This window comes from Mytilus galloprovincialis, chromosome 11 (genome assembly GCF_965363235.1).
Source record: "Mytilus galloprovincialis chromosome 11, xbMytGall1.hap1.1, whole genome shotgun sequence".
Lineage (NCBI taxonomy): Eukaryota > Metazoa > Mollusca > Bivalvia > Mytilida > Mytilidae > Mytilus > Mytilus galloprovincialis.
In genome coordinates, this window is record NC_134848.1 from 73,300,129 (window position 1) to 73,323,852 (window position 23,724).

The following is a 23,724-nucleotide window of genomic DNA, read 5'->3' on the forward strand; positions in this document are numbered from 1 at the left end:
AAGACATTTTACAGGAAATTAACAAGGTCAGTTCATATCCTGGTTTAAAGATAAACAATATACTAGTATGATGAATTATTTTTGTGAATAATTGAGCGATATTTTAAGATGTGTATCAAAAATAAATTATCCTCAGTTTCATAACACAGTATTCATACATTGTATTCGTTAATGCAAACATTTGAAAAATCAAAAAAAAATATAACTTGAAACCAAAGTAAAAAATGAAAATAGCACATTATAAATTTTAAGTTCCTGGTGCACGTTTTAGGATATATCCTTATACTAAACGCTCAAAAGAAACAAAATTGACAGCAGTGGAGAATAGCTCATTTAAAAATGTATGTCTTAGTAGCTTGGTTTGAACATGTAACGGTTTAACGTGAATCATATGTACAATTGATTACATAAACCAAATACAAGCAAATATGTATGTTAGTATATGATTACCGTAATCATTTCAATTTGAAAAGGAAAACCTAAATGGAAACATGTTTTATTCATGTACTTGTCTATTTTACCAATCACCATCATATTAAACTCGTTTCTTTTTTATATGTTTTTACATTTTGCTTTTATATATGTTAATCTTTATTCTTTTTTTAAATAATCATTTATTGCAATATGAAATGTTTCAAATCTAGTCGTGTGACAGACAGTTCGTGGTTGTGTTGTGCTGTATTGGTGTTTTGTTCTAGGTTGTTTTACGTGTTCGTTTTTATTCTGTAGTTAGCATGTCGAAATGTACTATTGTATTGTTTATTTGTGTATTTCTCTATCCCATTTATTTCTTCTGCATGCTTTATTTATTTAAAAGAGAACCAGTATAACTTGTTCAAAGATACATTCTTAATTTTCATAAAATTTTATGTATCGATCTTGCATGAAAATTCCAGAAGAGTTTCGGCTGTTTTTATAGATAGGATTTTATGATGCCACATTGCGGTCAGAATGTAAGTGTAGCAGTTACGAATATACTCCAATTTATTGTTTTTAAATGTAGGAACTTTGTCTAAGTTTCTGGAGGTAACTTATGTCTTATTTATAACCATCTGAATGAAGATAATACATACTTTAAATTCGTTAAGGTAGTTTAAGGAATTTGGAATTTCTTCATATTTTAAATGCTACAAACTCGAACGAGCAGGTCGAGGGAAATTTCGATAATTCAAATTTAGCAACTTCGTGAGTTATATTTGTCTATAGTTGAATTCATTATCTTTGCCTCTGAGTGTTTTTTTTTTGTTTTATTGTGATATTGAATAGAAAATTACTCCTGAGTCTTCTATGTTAGATCATTTTATAAAACTTGTAGATAGTTTATGTTATGCTATGTTTGGTTTACAAATTTTAAGTCTACTACTTAACAATTATATCCCTCAAATAAAACATTGTCAAAAGCAAACTATTTGAATACATGTACAATTCCCACAAGAAAACGTTTTTTTATCAATTGTTCCGCTACGGTCTCGGTTATACGCGGACATGAAACTGAAGATAGTTCTCTGATATATTGATGGTAATGTATATTACGTATTATGGAAAATACTCAATATGCACTTTTGGAGATCAATTACAACTGTGGATTTAAATTTTCCAAAAGCACAATTCAATTTTAAATAGAAACTTAAAATCCAAGTGTATGTCTGAACAAAAGCAATTATTACTTCAGTTTGAATAGAACTTTAATTTGGATATTTCGTTTTGAAAGATTATAACATAATTATTTAATTTGAAACAAGAGACAAAACCATCTGAATACCAACAGACATATACAAATCACAAAGGGAACATATAAATGGAATTTTGCCATTAGAGAATATTTGTCATCTCATTTAAATAGATGAAGCTAATCAAGACAACTATATCAACATTTAATGATAAGCAGAAACAACCTATATCTGAAACAGGTTTAGTGTAGGAACTACACCAATGACTATTGACAAGTGATAATTTGTATTGCAATTGTAATGGTTTATACACTTCACTATATATTGACACTTATAATAGTTTGTACTGGACTGTCAGACATCAATTTTCAAACCGCTTTTTATAAAGTCATCAAAGGAAAGAAAATAGCGACATCAAATTTGTCTGTATATGGTGTATCGAAGTTGAAATGTTCCGTACTATGTACGTCTAGAAATGATTGTTGCATGGCTGCTAATGACACTGTTAATTTAGTCTGTCATGTTGATGTTTCTGGAAGTTGTTGCCTGAATACTACATCAGCTATTGGGTGGCAAGTGATAGCAAAAGAAAAGTTTGGTAAGTATATTCATGTGAATAATATGCACTTATATGTTGATGTTTCAGGAGTAAAACATTTTCTTATTTTAAATTGACTATTCTTGTCGTTCAACAAATTTTCAAAGACGATTCAGGTATAAGCAGCAGTACGTAAGTATTTACTACTTTCTGGGATGTTCTTTTAGAATTACGTAAACGTTTTTTCCCGTTCTCATGTCATAAAAAAATTGTATGTAGACATATCTTTTCACTAATTTTTGTGATATTTTAACATTTCTTGATCGGTGTGAGAAAAATATTTCTCCTCAGCAAATGATTGGTCGATATTTGATTATGGCGTTTAATTTCTTATTTTTATCTAAAACTCCTATTGTGACGTCATGAAAAAAGGCGAACATATCTGATGACGTCACATATAAAGAACACAACTTTCTGCAAATCTTTGAAAAGGAAGGATAAAAACATTAGAGAAATAGATTCCACCACTATAACTCGTGTATTACAATATTGCTCCACTCTCAACAGTTACATTTTAATTATTTATAAAGTCCGGCAAGCCTCGCGCTTTAAATATTAAAATTTAACTGTCTTGAGCGGACAAATATTGTAACACACTTTTTGCAGTGATGAATTTATATATTTCATTTATGCTTTACTAATTGTTAACAAAACTGTACAATGTAAAATCCTAACACATTGACGCGCATAATACATATGTGTGTCATCCCAGTTCGTTGACAAGTCCAAACTGTATGTTCCTTTAGACCAAGGAATTTAAAACAGCGCTTTCTACTAAGAAATTAACTTTAATAATACTTTTTGTTTCGTCTTTGTATTTGTTTTCGTTAATTGAAACGCTGATTTAACTTTTAAGCAGAAATATGTTCTTTGTTAGAGAAGTCGTAGATCTATCAAAGAAGTTAACTTTTAGTATTTAGATATCTTTTTCAGCATCATGTAATTGTTTAAGAAGATTGTTGTTGAATAAGCAAGGCAAGTCTTATCCTAAATGTTATACGCTAAAGCAAATGTAATGTGTTTACATTTGTTCGTGTGTCTTCCACCATCTTAGATTGTATAAAAAGAAGAAATGACGATCCAGATTTCAAACTAAATAGTTATGCGAATATTAAAAGAGGAATGCAGTTCATTTGTGTGCCTTTTTGTCAAAAAAAAGAAAACAATGTGGTATTAATCTTATTTCAACGACTGTTCTTACAAAACAAATCATTCATTCGTTGATTAAGGAAAAAAATACAATCTAAGCAATGTATGAGATAACTCAGTAAATCTAATTTTATCAAGGAATGCACAGAAATTTTACCCATTTTAATTTTGTAGGAGTATAACTAGTTGCGGGACTCTTTTTATTTTCCAAATAGCTATTGTGAGAGCTATCGTCTCATATTTTATGTTAAAATGCTATAGTTAAGTTTTATTTCCACTTCAAATGGATTTGCCATGTATGATATGTACAAAATCTGGCAATTTGCATAAAATGTAGTTTGAACAAAACTCAGTGACCAATACCTTTTGTTACATTTTTGTAAATTATAAGTTATAAATAATATTTATGTACATTTCGGCAACAAAGTTTATTTGTTCCTTTGGCTCCATCTTACGGTGTTTATATTTCACAGCTCGTTCGCTATGCCCGTATCTGTTGTGACGTTTTTGATTTTAACGAACGTAATCTATGTATTACTGGTAAATTATTGAACCAGGGATATCGTTACCATAAATAACTTAAAACCTTTACTAAATTTTTCCATAGATATAAAGATTTGGTTTGGAAGTTTGGTTGTACCTGTAGGAAACTTATTTCAAACGGGATAGCACATCCTCATTTTTACGGAAGTGTTCTTAAACTTATTCTAAAAGGCTACCTATTCAACACTGTAATAAGATCATTGAATATTGTTTTTATTGGTATAAATATTGATTTTGTTATCATTAAATTAAAAGCAAACTTAATATTACTAGTATGTTATATACATATACACTTTCATGGATCTAAAATCTGTAGATATCTGTATCTTGGCATTGCACAAGGTCATGTTTTCTCTGACTGTTTATGACGTCTTTACACTAAATCCATTGAATGTTGGGTGTGTACGAATTGATAATTTAGTCTCAGATGCATGCTGTTTTTATTAGTTGTTAGTGGCTTTGAACTAGCTGTCAGATAGCTGCGGTGCTCTCATATATGTTCCTAGTGTCTTTTTGTTGTTGGGATGTACACTTGTATTTTTGTCCATCTGATGAGTTAAGCCTTTTTCAACTGATTTTTATAGTTCGTTCTTATGTTGTACTGTTATATCACTGTCCCAGGTTAGGGGAGTGTTGGGATCCCGCTAACATGTTTAACCCTGCCACATTATGTATGTATTTGCCTGTCCCAAGTCAGGAGCCTGTTATTCAGTGGTTGTCGTTTGTTTATGTGTTACATATTTGTTTTTTTTGTTCATTTTTTTTTATATAAATAAAGCCGTTAGTTTTCTCGTTTGAATTGTTTTACATTGTCATTTCGGTGTCTTTTATAGCTGACTATGCAGTATGGGGCTTTGCTCATTGTTGAAGGCCGTACGGTGACCTATAGTTGTTAATTTCTGTGTCATTTTGGTCTCTTGTGGACAGTTGTCGCATCGGCAATCATACCACATCTTCTTTTTTATATGAACTTCATTTGGCAAAGTATTTGTTTTAACATCAAATGTACATTACAAAACCTATAAACCTGAAATAACATAAACGTGTTAAATGTGTTTTTTTCAAAGAAACATTTAAATACATGCAAAATTAAACTGCAAATAGAAGTATAACTTTTTTACGGAGGTAGATTAAGACGTCAACAGTAAGCCCATGTTCAAACTTAGGTTATGGAACGCCCTCTTAAAATCCCTGCTATGTTATAAGCATTTTCTAGAAAAAAATAATGACTTTGTGTTGCACTCTAGACTTTGATCGTAAGTTACATCGATTAGGAAAACTCTGTTGCACATGAATGCGCTTAATTATCAATGGAACTGACTATATTATAAGCTCATTCTGAGTTTTCGCACAAATCGCAGGTCTTTCATTAAAACACATATTCATCACATTTTAGCTTAAATGAACGCAACAGTAGTATATTGCTGTTCAATAAGAGTAAATCGATTAACCGAAAACAAATCCAGGTTACAAACTAAAACCGAGGGTCACACATCAACTATAAGAATAAAAAACGGAACAACAGAAACACTGAACTGCAACAATACCAAACGCCAACATACATAGAAACGGACTATTTTATAACAACTGCCGTATTCCCAACTTGGTACAGGACAGTTTAAGAAAAAATGGTGAGTTGAACCTGGTTTTATGGCTAGCTAAACCTCCCGCTTATATGGCAATGTTAAAATGACAACATTACGTGACAGGAGTACAGTACAAATAAACTTAAGAACACTCAGGACAGAGAAATACATAAATAAATAATATTATAGTACATTGTAACATGTAAACCGCAGAATAACAACATACACCTCCCATGAATTTACTACCCGTATAGTTCTAAAAAATCCTGAATTATCTGTACACTAGGATTGCCAGTCTAATTATTCACCTTATAATTAAATGTTGTAGGCTGTGAGTGTGGATGGTTGCAGCATGAAACCAATTGTTATTATGTTCCAACTGACAAAATGACATGGTCAGCTGCTCAGGTATTAATCGAGTTAACTTTTCTAAAGTATTTATTCTCGCAGCTGACTAAAACTGTCGTCAATTTAGTTCATAGGGACACATCAAAGAAAGATTTCTGGTGCAAATATTGAAAATACTAACGCGTAAAATAGTACAATCTTACTTTCTATAGCTCTTGGAAACCTTTCATGAATACTGTTGAATATGTATAGTTTTTCAGGGAAATACTTTCATTGTCTGTTTACTATTGAAATTATTCATTTTAGTAAAACAAATACATTCCTTTTAGCTATTAGATTGTTTTATAAAAAATAATAGTATATGCGAAATTCCTTTTTTTATCACTTTCAAATCTAATTTATTGATCGTGTAATCCTCTGAAATTTATCTTGTTTAGTTAAGGTGATTTCAATAAGTAATATTGAACCATGTTCAGAAATCTATGATTGTTTTACATTGTACATGGGGGAAAGTCCATCATGTCAGGGGGTAAAATAAAACCTGAATATTAAAACGAACTAAAAAGAAATAAAAGAAAGACAACTTTGAAAAATATACAAATGGCAACTACTTCTTCGCTGTTGAAAAAAAAAGATACTCAGATCCAATCTTTTTGGGGAGCATCATACAAAACATATACTCAGAACCAAACGTTTGTCTGTAATTAACATCCTACTTCAAGGATAATAACTGTTGTAATCAAAACACAATGAATACGTTAGGATCGATCAGTAGAATATTCCTAACAATACAATCTAGCAGACACAGGAATAGGAAAAAAAAACATATGTACACAAAACGTTATTCTCGAGCAACATGATCAGAAAGAAACATTTTTCCGAAACAACTACTTTTAAAAGTTTACATAAGATACTCTCAGATTCAAACGTAGTTATAAAACAGTCTACACAAGATACAATCACTACCAAACGCAATTCGGAAAGACATACAGTAGATAACGTTAAGATAAAAGAATGGACGCTTATCTGGGAAAACGTAGTTCTTAAACGACAGTTGTGAAGCCAAATGCATAAGAGAGCTACCATTTCATTTTCAGGGGGGTGGCAATTTGTGTAAAAAAAGACAGGACCGATTAGAGGGAAAAATAAAAAGCAGGACAGAGATTACAACTAAAAAAATGAAGGACAAAATTTATCATCCTAGCCCCCCTAGAAATCAAATGGTAGCTTCCTAAATTTCCATGAATAAACAGAACCAACACAAAAAAAAACAATTCGCAATCAAAGCACTGTATGCGCTGTAGGCAGTTAACCAAAAAACAAGGCAAACGTTATTATGAAAACTGTAGGAGTGTTGCTTCAATTATTTTTTCTAAGATTTGAAAGAACAAACATTAAACATTCGTATATTGTACATGTATGATTATTAAATGCATTGATTAATAAGGCAAATTAGTTAATATTTCATCAAGGTTTTTAAAACCAACTCGTATATCAATGTAAATGACCCCCATCTTCACCTCCAAGTCTATGATGTCACTTCATACCAAGTTTGAAATAAATGACAGGTGATTATAAAATAGTTGGTCAAACATTCTTGGGCTTTACACTACTTGAAAGATTTATGTTTTCTTCAAAATGAGCCATACATGAAAATTATTATAGGCCCAGAAATAATTCAATAAATAATTAAAGTAAATTCAATAAACCTAGATTCATTTCTTGCATCAATAAAATCTTATGATAAACAAGAAATAATTATAACATGATGCCGTTACGAAGTCTCCCAAACAAAGCCCCCATAATTCGTCATTCCATGGTCGCCTGACATTGGGCAAAGTCCAGTTCATATTGGCTTGATCTAGTAAAGTGATGTGCATATGTAACACCTAGAAGATTGACCATGTATGTCATTCAAATCTTTTTGAAATGACGAAAAGGAATTAATATGGTTTATGTTTGGGTATCTCGACCGTTTACAAGTTCTCTAACAGGAGGGGGTGGGTGACCTAGGGACTCCCAAATAATTCATTTGATTTGTTATATTGTCCCATACATGAATACATATGGTTTAGGGGTGGGGATCTCGACAATTTCCAAGTTCTAAAACAGGAAGCGGTGGGGTGACCCCAGGGACTCCCCAAATATTTCATTTGATTTTTTATATTGTCCCATACATGAATATATATGGTTTAGGGGTTGGGATCTTGACTGTTTACATGTTTTCAAACAGGAAGGGGTGGGGTGTCCCCATGGACTCCCCCTATATTTCATTTGATTTGTTTTATTGTCCCATACATGAATGTATATGGATAATGGTCGGGGATCTCAACCATTTCCAAGTTCTCAAACAGGAAGGGGTGGGGTGACCCCAGGGACTCTCCATACATTTCATTTGATTTGTTATATTGTCCCATACATGAATATATATGGTTTAGGGGTGGGAATCTCGACCGTTTACAAGTTTTCAAACAGAAGAGGCTGGGTGACCCCAGGGACTCACCCTATATTTCATTTGATATGTTTTATTGTCCCATACATAGACAATAATAGTGCATTGACTTGACATATCAAGGATGAGGCTTAGAAACGGGGAAATGCGAGGCTGTGCCGAGCTATTTCCCCGTTTCGTGCCGAATCCTTATATCGTTGATATGTCAAGTCAATGCACTATTATTGTCTTTATACTGCAATCTAAAAAAAAACATTTTCAATTGTTGTTTAATGCTTTAAGGTTATTTATTTGATTTAAATATTGGGGGAAATACCCTTTAAAAAGGCCTCACATCATGCTCGCGGAGAAATATACAACACAATGAAATTTACATTTACCTGTTGAAACCAGCACTCGATGGTGAACGAAATCGTTTGAGTGTGGATTTAAATCAACCATAAGCATAAAACATAATGATTTATAGGTTGCATATGTTTTTCCAATAATTGCAAAAGAAACAATGTTGAGTCGTTCCACGCATCGTTGTATGCATTTGAAACAAGAACAAGTTGAAGAGGTCGTATGAATAATTCAATATTGTTTCGTCAATTTCTATTTACATATTCATGAGGAAAAGTGATATCGGGTCAGTGACTGTATATGACATAGTTCTAAATATACAGTCAACGCATTTTGAATGCTCAAATAGAACGAGTGCAGTATAAATGAATATATATGGTTTAGGGGTGGGGATCTCGACCAGTTCCGAGTTCTCAAACAAGAGGGGATGGGACGACACCGGGGTCTCCCCCAAATTATTTTCATTTGATTTGTTTTATTGTCCAATACAAGTATATTATATTGTTTAGGGGTAGGGATCGCGACCGTTTACAAGATAAAAGTACATTTACAAATTGAAGGGACTCACTCTATATTTTGTTTTATTTTTTTTTTTATTGTCCTGTTCTCATTACTGAAGACTGCGTGTGTCTATTACTTACTGTTTTCGAGAAATAGTCATTTGAAAATTTAAAAAAATAAAATCCCATTGGGTTCTATAGTAAACCCCTACCTTCTTCAGGCCACTCCAAAATACCCCTAAATAGACCCAATGCACAAACACAAGATTAATGGCTCCGCTAGACATATTTGTCTAAGATTTTATGAAACCATAAGAAAATCTGACTAACGGTCAAGTTTGTCTTCTTTAGACGGTTTCAGTGGATTCGGTCCGACTTGTCTCGGGCACGAGTTGTCCACATTACTTAAAACATCCCATCAACGTCGATTTCCGGATCTGTTTCATGATCTCGCTTCATTCATAAAATAACAATGTTGATGTTGATCTTCAACCTTATTTCGCAAGATAAGTTAAAATTACCGCCAACTTAAATATATAACTTTATTTCCTCTATCATAGAGATTTGTTGTGCATGAACAATATTCCTGCGCATTTTGCCATTTGGGAAACATTGTAATTACAGATTTTTGGCGATGAAATATTTCATACAATTGTTCTTTGACATCGCATACCTGCCAACTTTTGAAAATGTCCATGGGGGTTTTAGCGCGCGACAACAATTTCAAAGGTTAAAATTCTTTGCGACAACTATTTTGCGCGTGCTGTTTTGTAGTCTAGAAAAAGTGTCATATTTGCATGATTTGTAAGATGAGCTTACATCCCTTTTTCTTAAGTTTATTTGCATGATTCTAGTTATTATATCAGCAGAAAATATGAACATGTAGCTGTAAGACCTGCAGGAATTATTTTCATGTGTAAGGATACTGAATAGTTGTTGACTTTTCCAATTTAAAATTATACACAAAGAAGGACCTTTATCAGGTTGGGAACAACACATAGGGATCCCCCCTCAATGTTAGGACATTAAAAACCACTGTTAAAGTAGAAATGAGCACACATTCATATTATTTGAAGAAACTTTTCCCAAAGAACTATATATTTTATGATCTATCTTGTATTATATGGTCAACACATGTCCAAGAACTTTGATATGTTCTTGGCCTTATATCTTCTTTATTATTCAAAATAATAGGACTCTTCATTTAGAAAAGCTGTTCCAAATATAATGTCAGAATTTCCCATTTTTAAATTAATAAATCTACATTTTTCTATTTTATTTTTTACAAGAGTGACCCCTTGACTAAGGGTAGTCCCTCATTTAAAGGATTCCTCATGTTGATGTGGGTGGGGGGTCCATGTGAAAAATCATGAATAGTACATTATACTTTAAATGATTGAATACATAAATAAAATTATGTTACAGCAAGTGTACATGTAATGTCAATAAATTAGTGTACAAACTACTATTTATTATATTCATGGTAGTACTGCATCATTGAAGTTTGTCAATCAGCCATGCTTTTATTCTGATTCTGTGTAAGAACCTCCTTGCAGTTGAAAAATCATTTGCCATGTTCACGTTTTTACAATTCTGACCAACAAACAGAGGAATACAACACAAGTTCAATATCTAGCATGTCATTACACAGAGATAACAGAAGACGTGACCAAAATTTAAAGGAGTTCATGAGCAACAACAATCTATCTTTAGCCAACAGATATCCAAAGGCTCCAACATTTTTCCATCACAATGGGAAGTACACCTCCCAAATAGACTACATAATGTTCCCCGAAACTACAACTGGGATACTAAACTCCAATATAGTCATAGAGGACAGACATCCTACGAACACCTCAGATCACACTCTCGTGACGGCTAATATACCCATGAAGATCGACAAAACCTCAACTCAACTAGTCAAAATCTACACTAGACCAAATTGGGCAAAATGTGATAAGAACATATACACATCAACGTTAAAACAAGAGCTGGAATGCGAAAGCCGAGGAAAAGAAAGTAGTGTGGAGGAACGTATCAAACTTCTTGAAAAATCAATTCACAAGGCAGGAAAAAAATCCATACCCAAATATAGACAACTCAAAAGTCTAAAAACAGTAGGCAAGGGTATTTGGAACAGAAAAATAAGCGAAGCATCTAGAGACTCAAAGAATGCCCACACTGTATGGAAAAGGAAAATGAATAGTCATCAAAATGCTGACATGGAAAAAATCAATCTGACTATCAAAAAGCGAAAATTAAGGCAGCTACAAAGACAAGCCTACGCCTCCAAGAAAGAAAAATTTATCAACGATATCATGCAAGCCTCCCAGAAAGACAGCAAAACCTTTCATAAACTTGTGAAACAACAAAGATCTAAACATGATACCAACACAGATATACTATATATTGGAAACAAAGCGTTCGAAGGAGAAAAGATTCTATCAGCCTGGCAAACACATTTTGAAACACTGGGAACACCAAACTTTGATGAAAATATTTTTGACCTGGAGCGTTTAGAATTATCAAAATTACAAAATAACATCATACCGGAATTGGACATTCAAAAAGAAGAAATAACAAAAGCTACACCAACAGAAATTGAATCTGCAATTAGAAAATTAAATACAGGAAAAGCTTCCGATGAGAACGGCATCGTATCGGAACACTACATACATGCCATTGATGTAATCACTGATGAAATAACTGACATTATAAATCAAATTTTTGAAGAATTAGACGTACCTCAGAGTCTAAAAAATGGAATTTTGACACCTGTTTTGAAAAAGAAAAAAGATAAAACTATACCTGGAAACTACAGAGGTATTGTTGTCACTAGTATATTCTCCAAGATATTCGAAACAATCATAAAAGACAGACTAGAACCTGAGCTATTTCCATCACAAAATAATCTACAGAGGGGATTCACAGAAGGCGCATCAAGCCTATTTACAGCTTTTATAGTCTCTGAAACAACTATGCTATACAAGTTCCTAAAGATTGTACTAGAGCTATTAACATTAGACGCAGAAAAAGCTTTTGACACTGTTACCCATGAAATAATGCTGAACAAAATGTTCCATGATGGGATTAGAGGAGATATGTGGGTATTACTGAAAAACATCTATACCAATATGACACTGCAAGTTAAATGGGGAGACCAAACAACCCAACATGTCAACATACAACAAGGAATACGTCAAGGAGCTAAACTATCTACTCTCCTGTACAAAAGATATAACAACACTATCCTAAATGCAATCACAGGCAGTCACCTTGGAGCAAAGATTGGTACCATCTGCGTAGCCTCACCAACCTGTGCGGACGACATCGCCTTACTAGGGGAACCGCATGATATACAAGCAATGCTCAATATTATTGAATTCCATACAAAGAGAGACATGGTGAAAATAAACCCAGAAAAATCAGAAGTCCTATGCACATCTAAAGGAAAGAATTACCAACAAAAAGCATACACCCTTGGTGAAAAACAAATCAACAGAGTAGACAAGCTAAAACATCTTGGTATTACAAGGAACGTCAAAAGCAAAGTAAACACAGATGAAAGGCTAAAAACTGGTAGACAAACCATATATGCACTTCTAGGATCTGGCCTACATGCACGTACAGGAATGTGCCCGTTAGTACTCTACAAAATCTGGAAAACATATGTAGTCCCAAGATATCTCTATGGTCTGGAAGTACAAATCTGCACAAAAGCTGATATATATGAGCTGGAAAAACTACAGAGGAAATTATTTAGACAATTTCTCAGTCTACCTGAAAGGACTGCATCCTCTGCCCTATATATTCTCCTAGGAGCTGAACCAGTTGAAACTGTACTAGACAGAAATATGCTTTCGTTATTCCTTACAATCTCTCGGCTAGATAATGCAATAGAAAAGAAAATCCTAAAATGGGAACTTGAAATCGGAAAGGACTTCACAGAATCCTTCATAAACAGAATAGACAAAATTTTAAATAAATACAGTCTGCCAAATCCAAAAGAAATTTTAGAAAACCCGCCATCAAAATACAAATGGAAAAACATGCTGAAAAAAGCCATAAATACATACTGGTCAAATATCTGGAAAGAGGAATGCTTGATAAAAACAACGATTAAGTACTTGACAATCCAGGAAAATCCTACTGAAAATCCACATAATATCTGGAAAGCTGCCAGAAACAATCAGAATGACATTCGAAAAGCAGAATTCAAAAGTAGACTAATAACTGGAACCTACATGCTACAAACAACTAAAGCAAAATTTAGCAAAAATCAAATTTCAGGAATATGTGAGCTATGTACCAAAGCTGAGGAGGACATTAAGCACTTTCTGCTGGATTGTGAGTCTCTGGAGAGTGTTCGTCTAAAACAGATGAACAAACTTTTATCTCTAACCGAGTTGAAAGGGGGAGGTGATAAAGCTATTTATAAAGAGGAGGATGTACTTCAAATTATAATGGACTGCTCGAAGCTATCAACAACTAGCCTATCCCACCTAAAAGCAATTGACCTGATAGAAATAGAAAAACAATCTCAAACTTTCTGTCACCAAATGCATAAGGAGCGCACCAAAATACAAACACGATAATACATGAAGTAGAGGCTGAAGTGAAACCGCTGAATCATCCAAGTACTTTTCTTCAAGACCCTCAGCAAAGTGAATTTACATTTAAACAACAACACTGTTATTGTATCCAGCTATATAAACTGCATATATATATATACAAAACGGAAAGATGGACCAAGCAGTCTGCATGGAATGCCAAGCTAACTGCCCCCATCTACGACTAGATTAGCTGCTTACATCTAATTATATGCTAAGACCTTGGCAGAAGTTCACCTTTTACTTAAATTTTACGATATATACGAAAGTTTTCAGTTTTTTGTTCTTTTACTAGCTAAAGATAATTTTTTATTTTTTAATTGGTTACCTTATCTATTAAAAGCAATTACCATACTGCCATATTTTTAATCCCATTTATATTCTTTTTTGTTTGAACTACTTATTTTTACCTTTTACCCTTTGATTTTATCATTTTTCTGTCACATTTAAATCTTTTAATTCCTTAAACATATGATAGTAACGTCTCATAAAAAGGGATCAAAACTGTTTTTAAAAATCATAAACTCTAACCTAGGTAGAATCATAAATGAAGTAAATAGCACATAATTTTAAACTATTGTTCTTAAAATTCACAGTTTTACCTGTATATAAGGTTTTTTAAAACTTAAGCACCACACCTCACTGTAAATATCTGTAAATATTTTAAAACCATATATCCCCAAGTGGGAGTGCTCCGATATATAACGGAGGAATCTACCTGAACAGAACAGAACAGAACAATCTTGAGAGAAAACGTTTTTGATTGGCTGATTAATTTGATCATGAGAAACACACAATTTGATTGGCTGAACACGATTTTCCTCCATTGGACACAGTTCAAAATCGGGAACAACAATATTTTTCGTGTAGATTTTCACCAAATCGTGTTTTAGAGGGTTTTTCAGGAACACGATCGTGCAATCGTGACAAAGGGCCAAAATCGTGTAGTACACGCCTAAATCGTGAAAGTTGGCAGGTATGCATCGCAGCCAAAAGCACAGTGGATAATACACCACGTACGGATTTCTATTGAGCACTACTTCCTATGTGCAACTTCAAAAGTTTTGGGTAGTTCGACGATCATTTAAGGTTTTACTGGTCATATTTTTTTGTATTCCAGAAATAAAAGTAGGAAAAAAATGTCAAATTTGTTATAAATAACATAATAGCTAGTCCTATAATATAAGACTCTGCAGGTTCATATCATTTACCATTCAACGTTTTTTATCGGATATTTTTTTTTACTATCAATGTTGAACCGCAACATTGATAGTAAAAAAAAATTTCCGATAAAAAACGTTGAATGTAAATGATATGAACCTGCAGAGTCTTGTATTATAGGACTAACATAATAGCCAGCTAGATAATAACATGGCACGTATTTTATCATTTATCGGGTAGAACACAAATCTAGGGTGCTCGCATAAGGCATGCAGCTTAACTGCCTAAAAATAAGAAATAAATACAGCCCGTAACAGAGAAGTGATCGAATTGATGTTTCTGACCGAACTATTGGTACTTTAACGTTAAAAAGATTGACAATGCTGACAAACTTTCATGTGTCGATAATCAAGTTTAATACCGATAATATTGAAAATAATTCTTATAATATGAAACAAAATATGTCCATGCACCATTTCGATAGGGCGAAAAGTAGTCATTTCTTCAAAGTCAGAACAGAAAAAAAAGATTTATGGAAGGACGTCTTGATAGTATTATTTCCTTTATAATTTTACCCAAAACTAAAAGAAATATACTGGTAAACAATTGAAAAGGTGTTTGATAGGAATGGAGTCCTTTATTTTTTCGGACTACACTGTGTACCGTATGTGTGATGGATTTGAATTCAATCAATAATTTTGAAATGTTTTCTCATGTATGTATACACAAAAGGGAGGACTGGTATTTGTACTGGTATTAAGTCAAAATCAGGGTCAGAATACTGTTTTCTAAAAACTACCAGGCCCTTTCCTCCATGAAAATTAAATGGTCCGTGGCAAAAATAAAAAAATCCCACATGTTCAACTTCAAAATTTGACCAGATTCTATTCTTAACTGTCGGATAATATACTAGGATAACATAGAAAATGTCCTATATGGGACGATTCTGTACTCATACTTCACGCGTAGTTGAGTACAAGTGTCCTCGTAGTGAACGCACCCGACTACGCGTGTAGTAAAAAGTGTACTCTTACGTCGGATACAGGGCAGTTTCTTCGTTATATCTGTACTTTATCAAATACATGTACATGTTAATATTTACTTAATATTAAATAGGTAAAATTAATTATTGCTGAAAGCCTGTTCAGGGTTTCTTTCTTGTGTATGATTATATAATTTTTCACATGCCTGAACTCATTGACGATAATGTAAGGTGCTCTATTAGAAAAAAATGGATTTCTAGTTCGGGTTTGAAAAAAGAAATTTCGCCTTTTATTAATCATGTTTTGTACATTTAGTTTAACAGATATGATCCCATTGAAATTTTCACATGGAACCTTCGGTAAATAGGAAAATGAAAAGATATAGGGTAATTTACAGAGAGACCACACTCCATCCATGAGAAACAGTGGCGGATCCAGAGGGGGGGTTCCGGGGGTCCGCACCCCCCCTTTATTTTGGCCGATCAATGCATTTGAATCGGGACATATGTTTGCACCCCCCCTGCACCCCCCCTTTGCCCTGGGCTAGCACCCCCCCCTTTCGAAAATTCCTGCATCCGCCACTGAGAAAAACGGAGGGAATTTAAAAATCTAGAGGTCTCCACAAGGCTTTCAACAAGGGTGGAATCTCACTCCTTCTGAAAAGCGGTAAATCGCCCCAACGTGTACATACGTTTGGTCACCAAGAGATTCTGGTTTCTCTTTTTGTGTGTCATAAACAGTCAATTCGGATTTGAATTTAATTTACCGAAACATTTCCGTACATTAAATCTTAGGACGGTCAGAACATTTTAAGGACGTAACAGGTCGAAGTACAATTTTAAGTAGTACATAGATGTGCAATAACTCAGCTTCCTGTACATGTTCATGAAGTTCTAAACTTTGAATGTTGATTTCTTTAAAAAATACACCATTTTTTTACAATAAAAAATCTCAAAATGTCCGTTAACAATGAAAAAGTTTGACCATGAAAAATCACATATCTAAGAAAAGCAGTCGTTTAATTGATTATAAGAAAGTTTCAGTATATCATGTCAAATTTCTTTAATTGGAGAGTTTTCCTTTAGTTACAAATGTAGCTCCATGTCTGATGGTGAAAATAAAAATGAATGTCTCAGAAAGTGGTGAATTAGTTTCCATAAATGACAGATGAATCGGACCAAGCTTAGTAACTTACAGTACACAGACTACTGTAACATTGACGCACTCGTCGAACTGTTTAAAAGATTTTTGTTTATGACCAAAAAGTTATATACAACTTCATTTATAAATTAATCTGAATTTCATAGCGCGTCGTCAAAAAATGAAAGTTATAAAAAAAAATCTATAACCAGCAGATCTATACTTCTATAATGAAAGTATTCTTGTACAAAAGGGTATTTATTATAAAATGGTCCTAACTATAGAATAGAAGTTTACCACAGAAATCTTAAACGGAAGTTTCGACAATTTCAAACAGAAGAAATTTGAAAATAAATTTAACTTTAAATAAATACTGAAATAATTTTAATACCTCGAAGGTGTAAAGAATAAACCAACAATCTCAATCTTTAAAAGTGTCTTCATTGCACTAACCGACGAGTTCATGTTTACAGTAGAAACAGTGGATGTGACTCCAATAAATTCATTATCATTGTAGTTATGAATATTTATCGCTTATATTAAATTGATAAAGATTTTATCGAGGTCGTACCAACTGTTTCTACAGCTAAAATCATTTACATTTAACATGATCTCGTCGATTCGCACGACGAAGCCATTGTTTATGACAGAACACACATGTTAGATTATGTATTTTTGTTTCCGTCAGTTCGAAAGTATTTGATCATTTCAACTCCTTTGTATTACATAATATGTGTCATGAACAAAGACATATGTTCGATTGAATAATTATTTCCTCGTAACAAATGATAGAAATTTCGGAGGTCCCGTATTTGATCCTTTACCGTTAAAATGAAAATGCCAATGACAGAGGTTGATTATAAAAAATGGTTTACTGTGTTAAATAAACTTCGACTTAAACAATGAAAACTTACACGTTGGACATGGAATATTTTGTCGATGAAGAACATTAAATTATGTCACTTCTGAAATAAGTTTGTCGATAACGTAACTTATTCTGACGGTAAAGAAACGCGAATTCGATCACTACTCTGTTACCAACCTTACCAAATAGAGTTTCAACCTTTGCCTCAAGAAAAGGGAACTTGGCTAATGGCAAATGTATCAGACAAAACCTTATTTGATATTATCAGATTATTACATGGCATTTTTCATATCGCATGTATTATCAGCCATAGGTTCAATATCAGCCCAAGAGCCGCATGGCTCGAGGGCTGATGTTGACCGAGGGCTGATAATACATGCGATATGAAAAATGACATGTTATGATCTTTTTATCATATGCTTCAACAATGGAGAAAAATAACAGATTCATATATTGATCCTTTTACGTGGTTCCCAAAAAGAAGTTCAAAGACTGAAAGTTCAAGGACGTTGGATCCCAAATTTAGTACATTCGATATGAAATCTTTCTATCATATGCCTCAACAGAGAAGAAAAACTTTTTAATATAGATCGGACGAATCGAACAACAACAACAACAAAAAAAAAATCAACACTATACACAATGAACATTGTTTGGAGGTCAACTTTTTTTTAAAGTAACTTTCTAAATTTTGTTTGAAACTGTTAAAAAATGCATTTACTTAATAATTTTTTATTTTTTGTTTTGTTTTTTTTTATTTTTTTTTACACAATATACTTTCCAGTATCCAAATAATTGTTTTGTACACTTTCTGTAATGTTTCACTGAAAACGTAGCATTGAGGTGTATTTTCCGGAATTTGCCGAGTATCACCGGAATGCCATGTGATAACGTTACGGAAAGGCATGTGATAACGTTCGAAGCATGTGATAAACTTTTCATAAAATAAATAAAATAAATAATCTTTATTTCAAGAGGATGATCCCATTAGTTAAAACTAATCTTCCTGAGAGTCCTCAAAAAAATAATAACATATTTATAAGTACATAGAGTATTATAAAGTTATATTATACACAATATACAATTGTATTTAAATAATAATGAAAAAGCATATTAATTTGCACAATTGATGAAAAATTTGTAACATTTTGTTTTAAAAGATACAAGTGTATTACTCATTTTTATTTCATTTGGTAAACTGTTCCATATTTGAGAACCTGAATATGTAAATGTTTTCTTTAAAAAATTAGTTTTTGGTTTTGGAAGATTTAATACTTTTTCATCAGCTGAACGTAAGTTATAATTTTGATTATCAGTAAAATGAAAATTTTCTTGTAAATAGTTAGGAACCATACCATTTAATGATTTAAATACAAGTATTGCCTTTTGGTATTGAATGCGTTTTTCCACATTTAACCAGCGTAAACTATTAAACAATAAACTGGATGATGTCATTATGTCAGCTTCTACTATAACCCTAGCAGATTTCTTTAATAACTTATTAAGTTTATTTATTCCACTTTCACAACAGCTTCCCCATATATTGCAACAATAATCAAATAATGGCAGAATATAAGCATTAAAATAGATAATACGTATATGCATAGGTAAATATTTTTTTATCTTTTGTAATAAATTGATTCTGTTTGATATAGTACATGACATTTTATCTATCTGCTGATTCCAATTTAGGTTTTTGTCAATATATAAACCAAGAAGTTTTTCACAATCTACAGTTTCTATTTGTTCATTTGAAATATTGATATCTAAACTGTTTCCAGTTGAACAAAGTCTTTGTTTTGAACCAACAATCATTGATTTACACTTTTTGGCATTTAATTTCATACAATTTTGCGCACACCAGTTTTCAATTACATGAATATCATTTTGAAGGTTAGAAGTTAACTGAAGTAAATTATTACCTTTACAATGTAATGTAGAATCATCTGCATATAAATCTATTAATGAATGTTCTATATTAAGTGGTAAATCATTGATATATAAAATAAATAACAAAGGGCCCAGGATAGAACCTTGTGGTACCCCAGTTTTTATGCATTTAGTATTAGACATGACGTTATTGACCTTAACTTGTTGGCTTCGTTCAAACAAGTATGACTTAAACCAGTCTAGTGTACAATTTGAAACATTATAATATTCAAGTTTTTTCAATAAAATTATATGATTAACCAGATCAAAAGCTTTCTTTAAATCTAAAAATATAACTCCGTTTATCTCTCCATTATCTATATTTGCCAACCATTCATCTACTAATTTAGTAAGTGCAGTAGTACATGAATGTTTAGGTCTGAAACCTGACTGTGTAGTATTAAGAAGGTCATTACTATTTAAAAATAAATACAAACTATTAGCTATATGTCGTTCTATGATTTTTGAGAGACAAGGCAAAACTGCTATTGGTCTATAATTATCAGGATATCATATCAGCCCGCTAAGCACCAATTCGAAAAATATGGAATTTACTTTAATTTAATGCTATTATCATACAGTAAAAATTATATGTTATTCATTCTAAGTATATGATAAACTGTTATATTTATCAGTCATTCTGTGCCACACATGGTAGCCAGTTGCTCACGATTCATGATGATGAGGAGAATAATTGGATTTGTTCTACTGTTAGTGAATTATCATATGTAAGTAATCTCACTATATATGAGTCACTGCGTATTAAAATTATCAATCTTAGCAATCCAAACAGAAAACAATCAGTATTGTTCTTACTACCGAACAAAAGCATTTAAGTTGATCATATATGTATAAACAAAAGTTTATCCTTTTGGCATTTTGGCGGCAGGAAAGTTATATTATTATTTAGTCAAATCAAAGTAGCGACAAATTTGTTTTCAATGCAAAATATCCCTGCTTATGCCTTCAGGTAAATGTATGTATAATAAGAAAATTTCTATTTACTGATATAAAAAAAAATAGCAACATTAATTTTGCATAAATTTCCAGTCGACTCATTTTCAACATTCCTTCAATAAATGTTTTAGCTCTCGAAATTCTGAGTGGAAAAAAACATGTTTACGTCAATCGCAGTATTTTTGACTTACGGAATATTCATATACTATTAGATGTTGACATAAGTTAGTACAAAACATATAAGCTGCTTTGTTAGTTAACAAACGAAATAATCATTGCATTTATTGTGTCTTAAATACTCTATGAAATTAAACACACATATCCATGATATCATAAAGTTCGAGTATGAAATTTACCGGGATCGATTACTAAAAGTATTTCAACTGAAAATGTATGAATAGATATTTCAACATTGTCATATTCTGTTGATTAAGACCTAAATCATTAAACACTTTAATTTAAAATACTGTTCTTATACGAAATTCAAACAGCACTGTAATTTACGATACCTAAAGCGAATCACGGGAAATTTAAAGGAGGGCCGAAAGATAACAGAGGGATTAAAGAAAATCATTTAACACGTTCATTCAATAATATTCTATAATTGAAAATTGGAATAAATCCAATCAAAATATTTCAGGATGTATTCATGCGAGGTTTATGAATGTTTGTCAAATGATCTGACTCCATTTTTCCTACGGTACAGTCTAGGGTAAAATATTTTGCCCCATATCACCCTCTTTTCTTTTAATAGAATTCACTAGCTCTTAAAAGATCATTACCAAAATTCAAGCAGATTCTAGATTTATTTTCTTACGATTTGAACCCCAAATAATGCCAATTCTAGATAAAAGGTAAAAAATCGAGTCACCCTTTTCTCACCATTTTTGAAATATTAAATATCTTGAAAAAGACTGCTAAAACCTATTAATATTTCTAGCATATTTTGAGATAACTAATGCTCCTTTAACTTAAAGTATCAATTTTGAATTGTAGAATTTGTTTGATTTCACCTGACTTCTATGTACCAATAACATATGGGTGAAAATTGTAGTTTTATGACAAAGTTTATTAAAGAAACTATATTCATCATATCCCTTTGACCACAAAAAGTAAAAACACAAAAATATTGAACTCCGAGGAAAATTCAAAAAGGAAAATAAAAAATCAAAAGGCAAAAATCAAAAGTCCAAACACATCAAACGAATGGATAACAACTGTCATATTCCTGACATGCAGCTTGAATGTAACAAAGGACATTACTTGCAAATATCACTGTGTGAAAGAATGTGTGGGTTCCATATATATAAAAAAAGACTTTTATCAATGAACAAAACCTATACGATATATTACTTTATAGAACGACAAACACTAGGCGCGTAGTAATAATAATTTTCTAATTCTAAATACAAACAACTCATTCATATAGTTGCTTCAAATCATTAAAAGTAATATTTTATAACCAATTTCGATTTCATTAAGATTAATGAAAATGTATATAAATAAAAACATATAGTTTTTTAAGAAAAATCTATGTACAAGAAAACTATACGTTGTTGATATCTTAATTATTGTTTTAATGATATAAAATAATGATAGGTTCACCAACTGTTTCTGCGTTGTATTGACCAATCTGTAACCTAGTTGGAAGTGAGAACGTAAAAATCGACATTTTACAGCTTATAACGCAATAACGGACGTTTTGTGCTGTTTTGTTCACCTAGAATACCACTTTGAATGTGTATAGCGTAAAACACAGTTGGTGACACCCGGACAACATATATATCCAATTATGCAAAACCGAGACCGAAATAGAAAATATAAAACTATTAAATGTTTGAAAGCTCTAACAATTTAACACCCGTCGTCTCAAATCAACTTAACGGAGAAGAGTGTCAAAAGATACCAAACGGATATCCAAACTGATAAGTGGAAAACAAACTGACAAAACCATACCAAAAAAAAAACAAAAAAACGGTCAAAAACAAATTACACTTAACAAAACCCAACACAGAAAACCAAAGACTGAATAGCACAACCCCCATCATAAACCAGGCTTGGTGATAGTGTTGCAATTTTTGCTTAGTTTTTTTTTTTATAGAACAATTTTAAGGCTGACAATTTATAAAAAAAAGGGTATCATTTAAATCTTACAAATACCAAATAAACAGCTGATCAAATCAATCAAACGTACAAAATTATTTTAGGACTAAAATATTGAAAACAAGTTCATCAAACTAAACACATGTCATATTTAATTGTTATAATCAAATAGGTATCAGGGACATATTTATGGACAGCCGGGATTCGGGATCCTGGTGGCGATATTGTATGGCAAGATACAAATGGAGCACAAAGTTCTATTTCATATTCAAACTGGAGTCCTGGTGAACCAAACGGACCTGCTGGTGTTGCTGACTGTGTAGGTGTATACATGAGCTCTGGTAAATGGGATGATATTCGATGCAGCGGAACCCATACTGTTGTGTGTAAAAAAGTTAAAAGCTAAAATCCCAGTGTAGATTACTAAACGGAAACAATGAATTTTGATACAACTAATGTGTTAAATTTTGCTTATAATTAATATAATTAGTTTTGAAATTGATTACATTTCTTTTTATGATATATTTTTCTGACAATAATTTGCATTTCAAGCTTTGTGTTCTACATTGAAAGTGTACATAATTACGCACAGTAGTGAGTTCCTTGTTTAGAGTGTACTTTATAATAATTCTAAAGTTTATAACGTAATGGTGACTGCTATACCCCTATTTTGAAACTTTTACACACTATGTCTGTTATTTTTGTTCATACATTGTTGTCAATGTAATGGAATTTTATGCGACTATAATATACAAGTGAGAGGTATAGCAAGCTATAAAACTAGGTTT

The 23,724-nt window shown here is 32.2% G+C and overlaps 1 long non-coding RNA gene across 1 annotated transcript; it reads left to right on the plus strand.

Annotated features, from left to right (window-relative positions):
* The first annotated feature begins 1,917 nt into the window (after positions 1–1,917).
* On the plus strand, positions 1,918–23,431 carry LOC143051377 (uncharacterized). The gene is made up of 4 exons (XR_012970732.1): positions 1,918–2,268; positions 5,875–5,954; positions 20,512–20,604; positions 23,109–23,431. It is a non-coding gene; the product is annotated as an uncharacterized LOC143051377 (long non-coding RNA).
* Positions 23,432–23,724: the final 293 nt, after the last annotated feature.